This window comes from Pseudophryne corroboree, chromosome 5, assembly GCF_028390025.1.
Source record: "Pseudophryne corroboree isolate aPseCor3 chromosome 5, aPseCor3.hap2, whole genome shotgun sequence".
NCBI classification, from domain to species: Eukaryota; Metazoa; Chordata; class Amphibia; order Anura; family Myobatrachidae; genus Pseudophryne; species Pseudophryne corroboree.
Genome location: NC_086448.1, coordinates 47,497,713 through 47,510,980, shown reverse-complemented (window position 1 = coordinate 47,510,980; position 13,268 = coordinate 47,497,713). Strand labels below are relative to the sequence as shown.

General features: G+C 45.1%; 1 long non-coding RNA gene across 1 annotated transcript; it reads left to right on the top strand.

Moving 5' to 3' along the window:
- Positions 1–920: 920 nt before the first annotated feature.
- LOC134928766 (uncharacterized) lies at positions 921–4,227 on the top strand. Its single transcript, XR_010177992.1, has 3 exons — positions 921–1,069; positions 2,374–2,982; positions 4,113–4,227. It is a non-coding gene; the product is annotated as an uncharacterized LOC134928766 (long non-coding RNA).
- Positions 4,228–13,268: the final 9,041 nt, after the last annotated feature.

Genomic DNA, 13,268 nt, shown 5'->3' with positions numbered 1-13,268 from the left:
GAAGCGGCAATTTGCGGAAGGTGGTAGTCGCTTCCCACATGTTATTGGGGTTGTGGATGGCACACATGTTGCTATTCAGCCACCAAGACATAATGAAGAAATTTATAGAAACAGGAAACTGTTTCATTCTCTGAATGTAATGGTTGTTTGTGGGCCATCCCTCCAGATCCTTTCCCTGAATGCAAAGTTTACTGGAAGTTCCCATGATGCATATGTCATTAGACAATCAGGGATCTGGCAGAGATTAAGATCAAGTCAACGAGCAGACATGTGGTTATTGGGTGAGTTTTTGCTTTAATTTTTTAAACAAACAAAAATAACTTGACAAATATACTATTTTGAAATATTGGATTATCTACCAACAGGAGACCGTGGATATCCTTGCACCCCCTGGCTCATGACTCCTTACCGTAATCCCAGGCCAGGACCACAGATGGCATTTAACTCCGCGCTTACTGCCACTAGGCAGCTGGTGGAGCGCACAATTGGTGTCCTTAAAGGGCGGTTTCGTGTGCTCCACCGCACTGGTGGCGACATCATGTATTCGCCGGAGATGGCAAGTAAAATAGTGGTCCTGTGCGCAATACTACATAATATCGCGGTAAGGAGTAGTGTAGAGCTTCCTCAGGCAGAGGAATTGCCTGATGAGGAGCCAGGGGTTGGTCCACGCTTCGGTGGGGGGAGTGTGACACGGAGGGGGAGCCAAGTGAGGGCAAGAATTGTTGCAGAATATTTCAGGTATAGTGTTTTTATATTTTATATTTGCACAAATAATACAACACAGTATGCTTATGTTTTTTAAACCATGATTGCATTTTGTATGATCTTGTAAAGTGATTGGGTAAGGCTTTTGTTGTGTTGGAATGGGTAATTGATTTTTTTAACAAAAACCAAAAACACGTTAAGTTTACAATGTTTATTTAGAAATTTAAATACTGTAATGTTAATAAATAGTGTCCTTATTTATTTTATATCCTCAAATCCTGATTATGTAACCAAACACACAAACAAATGATACTCAATGTTTCACACTTTGTGACTGTCCAGCTGAATGATCACACGAACTGTGGTGAGTACACAGATATGTATAGTAATTTTATCTAAAGTCTGTGTCTCTGTGTGTGTTTTGTTTTCTTAAATTTGTGTTCAAAACATTTTCGCTTCTGCTAATGCGAATTTCCGCTCGTGCCAAATAACACTCTGCTCTTCACAGCATTGCAAAGATCAATAAAGTTATTAGAAATGACAACATAGATTTTTGACCAATCACATGCTAACAGACACTATAAATATATGCCCAAATAAGGAAAACGCCATTGCCATGATGCGTGCAGCACCGTTCACCAGGCGGGAGCTCCGCGTGCTGTTTGCGGTGATGGACCGCCGCGTAGGCCGCGTTGGGCGCTTCATCCCCAATCGGGTGAAGCGCGAGGCCTACGCGGAGGTCCGCCGCCTGCTGCGGACTCGCGTCCGCAGCAGGCGGACAATCATCCAGCTTGAAAGGAGGTGGAGTGATCTCCGTAGGCGGACTCCCGATTTGTTGGCGGAGATCCGCCAGCAAATTCGTGCGCTGCATACACGAAGTAAGTTACCTTACATAAGTTTAAAGTCCTAAATTGTGCTAATGTGTGATTTTCCAAGTTTTGGGCTTCCGGAATTTATGTAACAATTGTTCAATACAATGAGCACTGCAGGGGAAGCATATGTAACATGTGCAGAGAGAGTAAGTTTTGGGTGGGGTGTGTTAAATCAGGTACAACAATTTGCATTGCTAAAATAAAGCAGCATGTATTTACCCAGCCCATAATTTAAAAAACATACAAAATCTAACTCTCTCGGCACATGTTATATCTGCCACCCCTGCACTGCACATGCTTTTGGCCAATTGCAAACTAAATTCCTGCTGTAATCCCCTTGGATTTGCAGACATTTTACAGTAAGTGGTAGGCTAATTGCAACCTGCAGTGCCCTTTTATGGAAATTAGGACACTGTGTGTGGTTAGGTAAAACAGTACTGACTGTAGCAAAGTAACACCAAACAAGTGCATGTTTACAAAAAATAAGAAGCAGGCAGGAAAATATTCCAAAATACTTGATCAGTGCTGGCTATCTAATAAGGTGCCTTGAATAGTAATCTGGTGATGTTGCCTAGACCAATCACTATGACTCAATTGCCTAGATTAAGGAATGAGCTTCAAAGTAAAAGTTTGGACTCATTTTTTTTGCTGTGGCCAACATGAAGAGGATCTTAACATGTTTGCTTTTCTTTGAAACAAAACAAAGAATTTAACAATGAACAGAACATTGAGAAAACAAATTGATTACTATGTAATTTCTCATGTTTAAACAATTTGTACAATATTATCATTCTAGGACAACAACAACGGCAAAACTCCCCTCCCCCTTCCCCTTCTCACTCCCCCTCCCCTTCTCACTCCCCCTCCCCTTCTCACTCCCCCTCCCCTTCACAGTCCCCCTCAGCTTCCCAGTCCCCCTCAGCTTCCCAGTCCCCCTCAGCTTCCCAGTCCACCTCAGCTTCCCAGTCCACCTCATCTTCCCAGTCCCCCTCATCTTCCCAGGCCCCATCAGCTTCCCTGGCCCACTCCACTTTCCATTCCCCTTCTCACCACACCTCTCCATCTCTTTCTGGGACCCCTTCTCCTCCTTCCCATACCCCTTCTCCTTCAAATTCAACATCCCAATCTGAACCCCCCTCACCCTCTATTGCTTTAACTTTTTCTCCGCCCCCCTCGCCCTCTCAATCAGACCCCCCCTCTGAAATTGGCAAACAAATCCAGCCTCCTTCCCCCATCCAGCCTCCTGCCCCAATCCCTCCTCCTTCCCCAATCCCTCCTCCTTCCCCAATCCCTCCTCCTTCCCCCATCCAGCCGCCTTCCCCCATCCAGCCAACATCCCCACCCAGTGAATGGGCAGAGGAAGCCCCTGCAGACCGTTCCGGGAGTCTGGATGTTGCCGTGGAAAGTAAGTTTATTTTAATTTATAAAAAAATGATTACCCACTTACACTTACAATGCCAAAACATGCAGTGTTGTAGTGTTTGAATTCTTGGACCCTGGACAAATATTTGAAAATTTCAGCATGGTGTACATGTTGCCTTTACATATTTGTGAGTGTCATTATATGTACAGTGTGTATGTGTGCAATGTTTTGTGTGTCCACTCTAGGTTGACACTCATTAGGTAGCCAGGGTTGGCAGGACAACAGGGTTTATATGTGTTATTTTGTATGGTAAACAGTTAGACCTGAGTGGACTTTAGTATGTTGTTGGGCTTTTACACTTGGGCCTGTGTAGTCTGAATATTTACACTTACAAATCACATGCTTCACTTTGTTATGCAGCCTAATGACACACTGATTTGTTGTGTGAAAGTGACATTCTCAAAATTACTAATTGTTCTAGTCAAACCGGTTTGCACTTATTTAGTAAGGGCAGCTTTCATGGAGTGTGGGAATGCTATGATATGTTGGCCTTCTGAAGATGTTGATATGCAGTGTGAGGAGGCAGGACCAAACCCCTTTAAAATAATCTAAAAACATAAAAAAGGTAATGAATGCCAACATGGTGTAACAGTGACGAAGATAGAACATAACTTTAACATGGGATGTCGCCCATAACAACCAATACAAAAAATCTTTAGAATTGTGGAACCACTTCTACAAGATATTAATTATTTTTTGGCTTGTTTGCTATGGGCAACGCTACTTCTTAAAATGAACTCACATAGTAGCAAATGTAGCCCATGGTCTTTAAAATTGGACTAAGTAACCAAAAAAGACTGAGCAGGCTTGCCTTTTTTTAAGCTAATGATTGTACCATAAAACAGTCATGATGTATCAACTTTGCCATTAAGCAGGCCTGTCCAAACTGCGCAACTGCAACTGTTGATAAACTACACATCCCAGCATGCCCTTACACAGGTTTGGCATTCCCTGGCCCCAAAACTGAGTCAACGCATGCTGGTATATGTAGTTTCACACAAGCAGGAGGAATGCAGTTTGGACCTGCATGCATTAAAGTGTGCTTTGTGCCTTGCTTGGATAATAAGCAATGTGAGTAAGTTATTAATGTTTATGTTATCTCTTAATTTCAGATGTTGCCGTTGGAGATCCAACATCAATACAGTACATTTGTACACATATGAGGCAGCATCTCCAGGCCTTGTTGGAACTTGTTGGGGACCTGGAAAAGTTATGTTAAATTTTATTTAGACAACAACAAAAAAACAAAAAAAAAACAAAAAAAAATAAAAAAACTTTGTTAAAAAAATTAAAAATAACATTCTTATACTTTTGCGGCTCCTTATTATTTATTAATGCAATAAAGGAACACCAGATTGCATAACAAACATTTCTTACCTTAAACATTTCAAACATCTAACGTAACTTATTTTAAAAGAACAACTAAAACATGTTATTGGCAAAATAAACATGCAAACACCTTCATTCACAAACAAAAACTCAACTTTAATAAATTCAGAAAACACATTAGAACAAGCACATTGCAAACATCTATATTTATATTAAACATGTTAATAAAAGGAGGCTCTTTTATGGCTACAAAGTGTTCTTCAGGTATTTAAACAAATACTTAATTGATCATGAACATTTCCATTCATTCAATAATTGTATTTGTGATTGATGAGGGCTTGTGGACTTTTAATTGGAAGGTGTTAGTCCACGAAATAGTAAAAAAACAAATTCTGCTGCGTTTCTCTGCAAAAGTGAGCACTTTAACAGAAAAATGTGTAAATCTACTACAACTTAGTATTTTTACGAATAAGTATGTGTTAATGCGATGGGTTCGCATTGCTGCGACGATTTTGCATTGCTGCGATGTCATTTGGCGTACGCCCACTTTGTGTAATAATACGTGCGAATTAGCAAAAATAAGTTGGGGGCGGATGTTCGCACATTTACTACATTAACGCAACTTTAATAATAAGTTGTGCGAACGAAAAACTTAGCGATCAACTCGGAATGAGGGCCTGTGATCCTCACCTCCACAAATGTTACCAAGAGAGCCAAACAAGGAACCTGCTGTACGCAATGCTGGTCAAATGCACTCCCAGGCAGAGGTGCCGATTTATGTTTTTGCTGGTGGGTGCTCGGCGGGAGCGGGAATGATGGGCAGCCGCGGCAGTGACTAATGCCCATTACACATTATGCTACACATAGTAATGTCTATTACACAATATGCTACACACTGTAATGCCCATTACGCAATATGCCACACACAGTTATGGCCCTGACACCATTTTATGCCCCACACAGAATAATGCCCCTTACAAATGATGCAACACAGTAAGACTTCTAATTACTTTTAAATTACCTGCCTGTTGTCAGAAGTCTCATGCTCGTTGCAAAGGGTTTCATGCACGTTATCAGGGGTTTCATGCTCTGGGTTCCATGCTCGTACGGGTTTCATGCGCGTTGGGAGGGTGGGTGCTAAACATATGGGGGGTTTGCCATGGTACCACACACACTGCTTCCAGGGGGAGGGGGAGCTTGGTGACACACACTCATACAGTGGGTCCTGGGGGAGGGGGGGTATGATGACATACACACACATGCATGCATGCATGCATGCACACACTGCGTCCTGGGGGAGGGGGGCATGATGACACACACACACTGCATCCTGGGGGGAGGGGGAGGCATGATCACACACATGCACATGCACACACTGCATCCTGGGGGGGAGGGGGAGCATGATGACACACACACAACCATGCACAACCCTTTTGCTAGCCGCTGCAGCCCCCCGTAGAGGATTGAGAAGCGCTGGGGGCTTCGGAAACGCTTCCGTACAGTGAAGTATAAAAAAAAAGTCCTTAAAAATGCCCAAATGTGGTCAAATGTGACCTCTGGCACCTGTCTCCTCCTTGGCGGCAGCCATTTTTGGTGTGTTCTTTTATACTACACTGTACGGAAGTGTTTCTGCAGCCCCCAGCGCTTCTCAATCCTCTACAGGGGGCTGCAGCGGCTAACAGTAACTAGGGCAATGGCTCAGCTGGTTCCGTGGGTGCTCCTGATTGTCCGTGGGTGCTCGGGCCCGGGAGCACCCACAGAATCGGCACCTGTGCTCCCATGGGACAGACACACAACAAGGCAGCCTTCGGGGTACCCATGGGAACACCAACTTCCACAGGTGGACCCCAACGATAGAGATGCCTTCTTAGATAAGCACGCCTAGCAGGCAGCAATGTCGGTGTGGCAGCGGCAGATTATGATTTGGGAGTCCAGATATACAGGCTGCGGCTTCAGACCTATCCAGATGACAAATCTCGGAAACACCACTACAAGCCCCTAGAACAAGGTGAGAGAGCCTCTACTACAGTAGGAGAGCATCTGGGCGGTAGATATTAGAAGAGTCTGTGGAGCTCTCTGAAAACACGTCCTTACTTGGAGCGAGATGCAGCAGGCTGAAAAATGTGGCCAAATCTCCGAAAACGCAGTTTCTGGCTGTCTGGCCAGGTACCGCATATACACCAATCCCTGGAATGCAATAGATTTTGGGGCTTGGATGCAGTGGGCAATGAGATGGCATTGCCCAATAGAAGCCTATTCTAAGAGCACCCAGCACCTCCACGATGGCCATACTACAAAGATGTGCTGCCTTTTTGTGGAGGCATAGCATGTAAAGACCCCTGGTATTCACAATGAGACATGTCCATACCTCACCACATGGTCACACCATCTATTATCAGTGTCCCAATTGACCAGTGGTATTAAGCTTAAGGCTAGATCTTCTACTGGAAGTCTGACCAAAAGATCACCGGGAGGTACTGTTGGGGTGTGTTTGTGTGGGTATCTGGCATTTATGTTGACCACACTTAGGTCGACAGTCATTAGGTCGACCACTATTGGTTGACATGCTTTAGGTAGACATGGTCTTTAGGTCGACATGGTCAGTAGGTCGACATAGCAAAGGCCGACACATGAAAAGGTTGGCATGAGTTTTTCACAATTTTGTTACTTTTTTTTCCACTTTGTCATACTTTACGATCCACGTGGACTACGATTGGGAATAGTAACCTGTGCCGAGCACAGCGGTAGCAGAGCAAGGCACCTTGCCAGAAGCATGGCGAGTGAAGTGAGCCATGCGAGGGGACACGGTGCACTAATTGGGGTTCCCGGTCACTTTACGAAGAAAACAACACAATTTTTTTTGAACCACATCCGTTTGTGTGTGTGTGAGAGAGAGAGAGAGTATGTTGGGGAGATGGGGGGTCATTCCGAGTTGATCGCTCGCTAGCTACTTTTTGCAGCCGTGCAAATGCATAGTCACCGCCCACTGGAGAGTGTATATTTTCACTTTGCAAGTGTGTGAACGCCTGTGCAGCCGAGCGGTACAAAAACAGTCAGTGCAGTTTCTGAGTAGGTCTGATCTTACTCAGCCGCTGCGATCACTTCAGCCTGTCCAGGCGCGGAAATTACGTCAGGCACCCGCCCTGCAAACGCTTGGACACGCCTGCATTTATCCAGCCACTCCCTGAAAATGGTCAGTTGACACCCACAAATGCCCTCTTCCTGTCAATCTTCTTGCGATAAGATGTGCGAATGGATTCTTCATTATATCCATCGCCCAGCAACGATCCGCTTTGTAACTGTACGACGCGCCCGCACATTGAGGTGCATACGCATGCGCAGTAGTAACCTGTTCCCTGCGCTGTGAAAAACGTCAGCGAGCGATCAACTGGGAATGACCCCCTTAGTGTAATGTGTGGCTGCACACATTGGGGATTATTCAGACCCAGGGGGAGATGTACTAGGTTTTGAAAAGTGATCAATTTCACGATGATGAAGTATCAGCCAATCAGCTCCTATCATTTTTCAAACCCAGCCTGTGACATGGCAGGTAGGAGCTGATTGGCTGGTACTTTATCGCTGTGAAATATATCATTTTTCAAGGCTTAGTACATTTCCCCTTTAGTCGGTAATTTGCGAAATCGCAAATGGGCGATTTTTGTCCATCTGTGCATGCACCGCTATCGCATTGCGCCCGTGTAGATGTTCACAATGCGGTCGCATCCCAGAAAGACACAATTGCAATGTGATTGACAGGTGGTGGACGGTCGGGGGCTGTAACACGGTGTTGGTCTGGAGTGGTGCAGGAAACACGGATGACGTCGCCTGCGTTTCCTGCGATGAGAAACATGGCGGTGGTGCGCAGCATGGGTCTACCTTTATTTCATTATTCCTGCGATCATAGCGCAGGGCGGCACTACACATGCTGGGTGGCCTCGTCCTGTGCTGGGCGGCCTCGTCCTATGGTGGACGGCCCCCAGCATGCAATTTTATCAGTAGCAATTTTGCGGCTTTAGCTATTGCTAGCCACTTACCCATTGCTAATAATTTGTGCTCATTTTTGCTTGCACATCTGTGTACAAAAATGAGCTATGGCATCCTGCCCAGTTAACCTGCGTTACAGTAGGACAGGGGTTGGGAACCTCAGGCCCGGGGGCCGTATAAGGCCCGCAGAGCCACTTGATCCGGCCCGGCCATGCTAACTTAACCGAGGGAGATGCCGGGCGCACGCTGAGACTTTGTTGCTAGCGGGTGCCTGGCTTCTTCCCCTCAGCAGCAGCCGGAGGCAGGAGCTCACTCCTGAGCTCCGGCTTCCGGCTCTGGCAGTGGGCGTGTGCGGCTGTGCGGTGCTATGGGAGAGATGTCATGACGTCTCTCCCATAGTTCTGAGGAGCAGGCGGCCAGGCGGAGGGCAACGGTCTGAAAGCAGAAGTGGGGCTGGTGAGTATTGTGGTTTTTTTTTTCTTTTAATGTTTGTGTGTAAGCGATGCTATTAGGGGGCATATCTAATGGAGCATAACAAGTGACTGGGGGCATATGTAATGGGGCATAACAAGTGACTGGGGGCATATGTACTGGGGACATATCTACTGGGGCATAAAAACTGACTGGGGGTATATTTACTGGAGGCATAACTACTGACTGGGGGCATAACTACTGAATTGGGGCATATCTACTGGTGGCATATCTAATGGAGCATAACAAGTGACGGGGGACATATCTAATGGAGCATAACAAGTGACTGGGGGCATATGTACTGGGGACATATCTACTGGGGCATAACAACTGACTGGGGGTATATTTACTGGGGGTATAACTACTGACTGGGGGCATAACTACTGAATTGGGGCATATCTACTGGGGGCATATCTACTGGGGGCAGGCTAATTATTAAGTTGATAATTTTTGTATGGCCCCCGAAGGATTTTATAAATATCCAAATGGCTCTTGGTAGAAAAAAGGTTCCCAACGCCTGCAGCAGAACGTGACGCTCTTGTGGAAACTTGCGTTAATTGAACCCAAAAATCTGAGAGGGGGAATGTTAGTTGGTGGAATTGGGAAACAGCCAAAATAGATTTTAAACACCAAAACTTCTTTGCAAAGAATTTTTTTTTTACTGTACATTAAATGCTTTCTGAGAAAACCCAAACTAAAGCTTAAAACAGATTTATTCTAACCAGACTCATAAAATTTCAGAACTGAGCGAAACAGCTAAATCTGTTATAGCCCTTACAGACGAATAAACTTCAAATTGATTAGGATGCAGTAAAACGCTACTCCTGTGGGTTTTATTATTCATATCGGAATTCTGATTTAATGCAGCAAGCACGCATTGAAAGTAGAGCAGTTTATCAAACGCGCCGTTCTCAATGGAATGAGGGGAGCAACAGAAATATTTCCAATTTATACAGTGAAATTAGTATGTTAACACTGCGGGTGTGACACGGTGCAAATCAGAACGGCAAGGACACATATTTTGTTTATAGCTGGCAGGGCGAATATAAAAAGATTGTGTTCTTGTTAACAAAATTGCTTCCTTCCCTAAGTATTTCTGAAGGTTAATAACAGAAAGCGTATGAGTCATATTTTCAGATCTGTGTTCCTAAGTGTAATGTAAGGGTGGCCCCTTTAACGTCTAAAGGGGAAAAATTATAGAACCCAAGATACAGTAGTGCTTTTAGACAACTAATATTTCAATGAGTTTTGCAAGGTGTACAAATGTACATTTGCAACTTTTGTGGGGGGATTCTGCATTCCATTTCAAATTCCTTCTCACACATGGGACTGCCTAATGCATAGGCAAACGCAGGGGGGAATTTTGGTTGCGCAGAAACCCCCCTCCTATTGGACAGCAGCTCAATGATAACAACAATAACATGTAATACGATTCCTAGAGCTGCCGCCACAACATGCAGCTGAAGGGACAGGGCAAAGCTGCTGCATATGCCCAATGGTAGCAGCTTCTATCAAGTCTGCTGTGGATCTGAGTGCTCAATCAGTGCACTGGACCAGAAAGCAGCTGCCAGGAAGAAGAGACAGGAGCCTTACCATGAGGTGGGAGAATGTGTGCTTAGAAAGCTCAGTTCTGTTTCTACTGCTTCTATTCAATTATGTTTGTTTGTGTATGTATTTATTTATTTATTTATTTATTATGGGATGTTTAACCTGTTACTGACCACTTATGTTATTTATATTAGTTACATATGTTTGATACAGTCTATACTGTATACCAGTGATCTCCAACCCGTAGCTCGCGAGCTACCGGTAGCTCGCCGTAGTATTTTCGGTAGCTCACAGAGCGCACGGGCTTGGGCAGTCACTGGCACTCCTCCTCCCTTCATTTTTAATATGGTGCCGGTCGTCAGCCAATCAGAGCTCGTGGCTCACTTACCGGCACCATATTTTAAATTACCGCCGCCGATGGAGACTCTGTCAGCCTCACCGCCGCCGTTCTCCGGACTTTGCAGGAGAGGCACGCGCTGCGCTCTCCTCCCCTTCTGTCCCTCATACAGGAGGAGCAGCACCGGCGGCAATAGAAGAAGCCAGCAAGGGTTAGCACTGTGCGGGGCACTGTATCGGACACTGCGGGGGGGGGGGCATGTTATCTGGTGCTGTGGGGGGAATTGTATCTGGCACTGGTGGGGGCATTGTGTCTGGCACTGCTGGGGGGCATTATTTGTGTATCTGGCACTGCTGAGGGGCATTATTTGTATATCTGGCATGCTGAGGGGCATTATTTGTGTATCTGGCACTGCTGGGGGAATTATTTGTGTATCTGGCACTGTTATCTGGCACTGCTGAGGGGCATTATTTGTGTATCTGGCACTGCTGGGGGCATTATTTGTGTATCTGGCACTGCTGAGGGGCATTATTTGTGTATCTGGCACTGCTGAGGGGCATTATTTGTGCATCTGGCACTGCTGAGGGGCATTATTTGTGTATTTGGCACTACGCGGGGGGGCATTACTTGTAGTTGTGAGGCCACACCCACATTTGTGAGGCCACACCCACTCCTTCAGAGGTTTTATTTTCCGAAAGTAGCTCACATCCCAATTAAGGTAGGAGACCACTGCTGTATACCATCTATATTGTTAATTATTGGCACTGTATTCCATACACTATCTAGTGTTTAAAAAGACTAATGTGCACATATATGTTCCAGGGTTGGTACTAGTTCATCCACTGATCATGGCAAAGTTGTAGACTTGAGCAGGTGGTCAGGGCTGCATTGACGTGAATTATGGTGCCAATTAACGGGTTTAGTATGAAATACCTGCAATCAAAATCATGACGATCAAAATACCAGCAACAATTGACCGACGGACAAAATACCGACATGGTCAAAATCCTTACAATTAAATACCGACAAGGTCAAAATACCGACATTTAAAATGTCGACTGGTCAACACGTCGACACAAGTTTTTCATTGTTTTTGGTGTGTTTGTCGACATAGATCGACACGGACGCCGTATCAGTGTACCACATCTCCATGCATGGCTCGCTGCGCTCGCCATGCTTCGGTAATGGTGCCTCGCTGCGCTTACCACACTATTATATAGACCCTTCAGGTCCACTGGGATGGCAAAGTTTGAACAAGTCGGTTTCAGTGCAAAAATCATGAAAAACTCATGTCGACTTTTTGACTTGACGACATTTTAAATGTCGGTATTTTGACCTTGTTGGTATTTTAAATGTCAGTATTTTGACCATGTGGGGATTTTGACCTTGTCTGTATTTTGACCATCGGTCAATGGTTGTCGGTATTCTGACCGCCAGGATTTTGATTGTAGGCAAATTACCGCATCCCCCAATTTAACCTACTGGTATGATTGTAGAGCATGAGAGAAAACCTCAGTATCCACAGGAAAACACATACAAGCTCTGCACATATAGGGACTTGGGGGTATATTTACTAAAATTTCGTGTTTGTCCGATTTGTGTTTTTTTTTTCTAAGTCCCAACATGGGAATTTACCAAGCACAAATCTCAGCAGTGTTGGTGCAATTCATAATGGTTTTCACGGCTAAGTTCAGAAATACGAATAAATAGACCATTGGTCAAACGCTGTTTGTTCATACAACATGGGAATTTACTATTAATTTGTATTTGGGTATTAGTCTCTGAATGCTCAAGTGCGGGTGTATTTTTTTGCGATTTGTTAAAAAAAGCAGCAAAGAAATAGACCTGCTTTTTCCAGGCGAGTTTGGATAATCATGCACGGATCACTGAGATCTGTGCATGGTTATCTATGGGAAGGGGTCTGTTTAGTGTAAAAACTGAAAAACAATTTGCGTGGGGTCCCCCCTCCTAAGCATAACCAGCCTCGGGCTCTTTGAGCCAGTCCTGGTTGTAAAAATACAGGGGAAAAAATTGACAGGGGATCCCCCATATTTTAACAACCAGCACCGGGCTCTGCGCCTGGTGTAAAAAATACGGGGGACAAAAGACGTAGGGGTCCCCCGTATTTTTCACACCAGCACCGAGCTCCAATAGTCAGAGAGATAATGCCACAGCCGGGGGACACTTTTATATTGGTGCCTGCGGCCCTGGCATTAAATCACCAACTAGTCACCCCTGGCCGGGGTACCCTGGAGGAGTGGGGACCCCTTTAATCAAGGGGTCCCCCCACTCCAGCCACCCAAGGGCCGGCGGATGGGGGCTGATAGCCTTTTGTGTAAAAAAAAAGAATATTGTTTTTTGTAGCAGAACTATAAGTCCCAGCAAGGCTCCTCCGCAAGCTGGTACTTGGAGAACCACAAGTACCAGCATGCGGGGGGGGAAACGGGCCTGCTGGTACCTGTAGTTCTACTACAAAAAATACCCCCAAAAAAACACAACACACACACACCGTGATAGTACAATTTTATTACATACATGCACACTTACTTACACACATACATACTTACCTATGTTGACACGAAGCAGTCGGTCCTCTTCT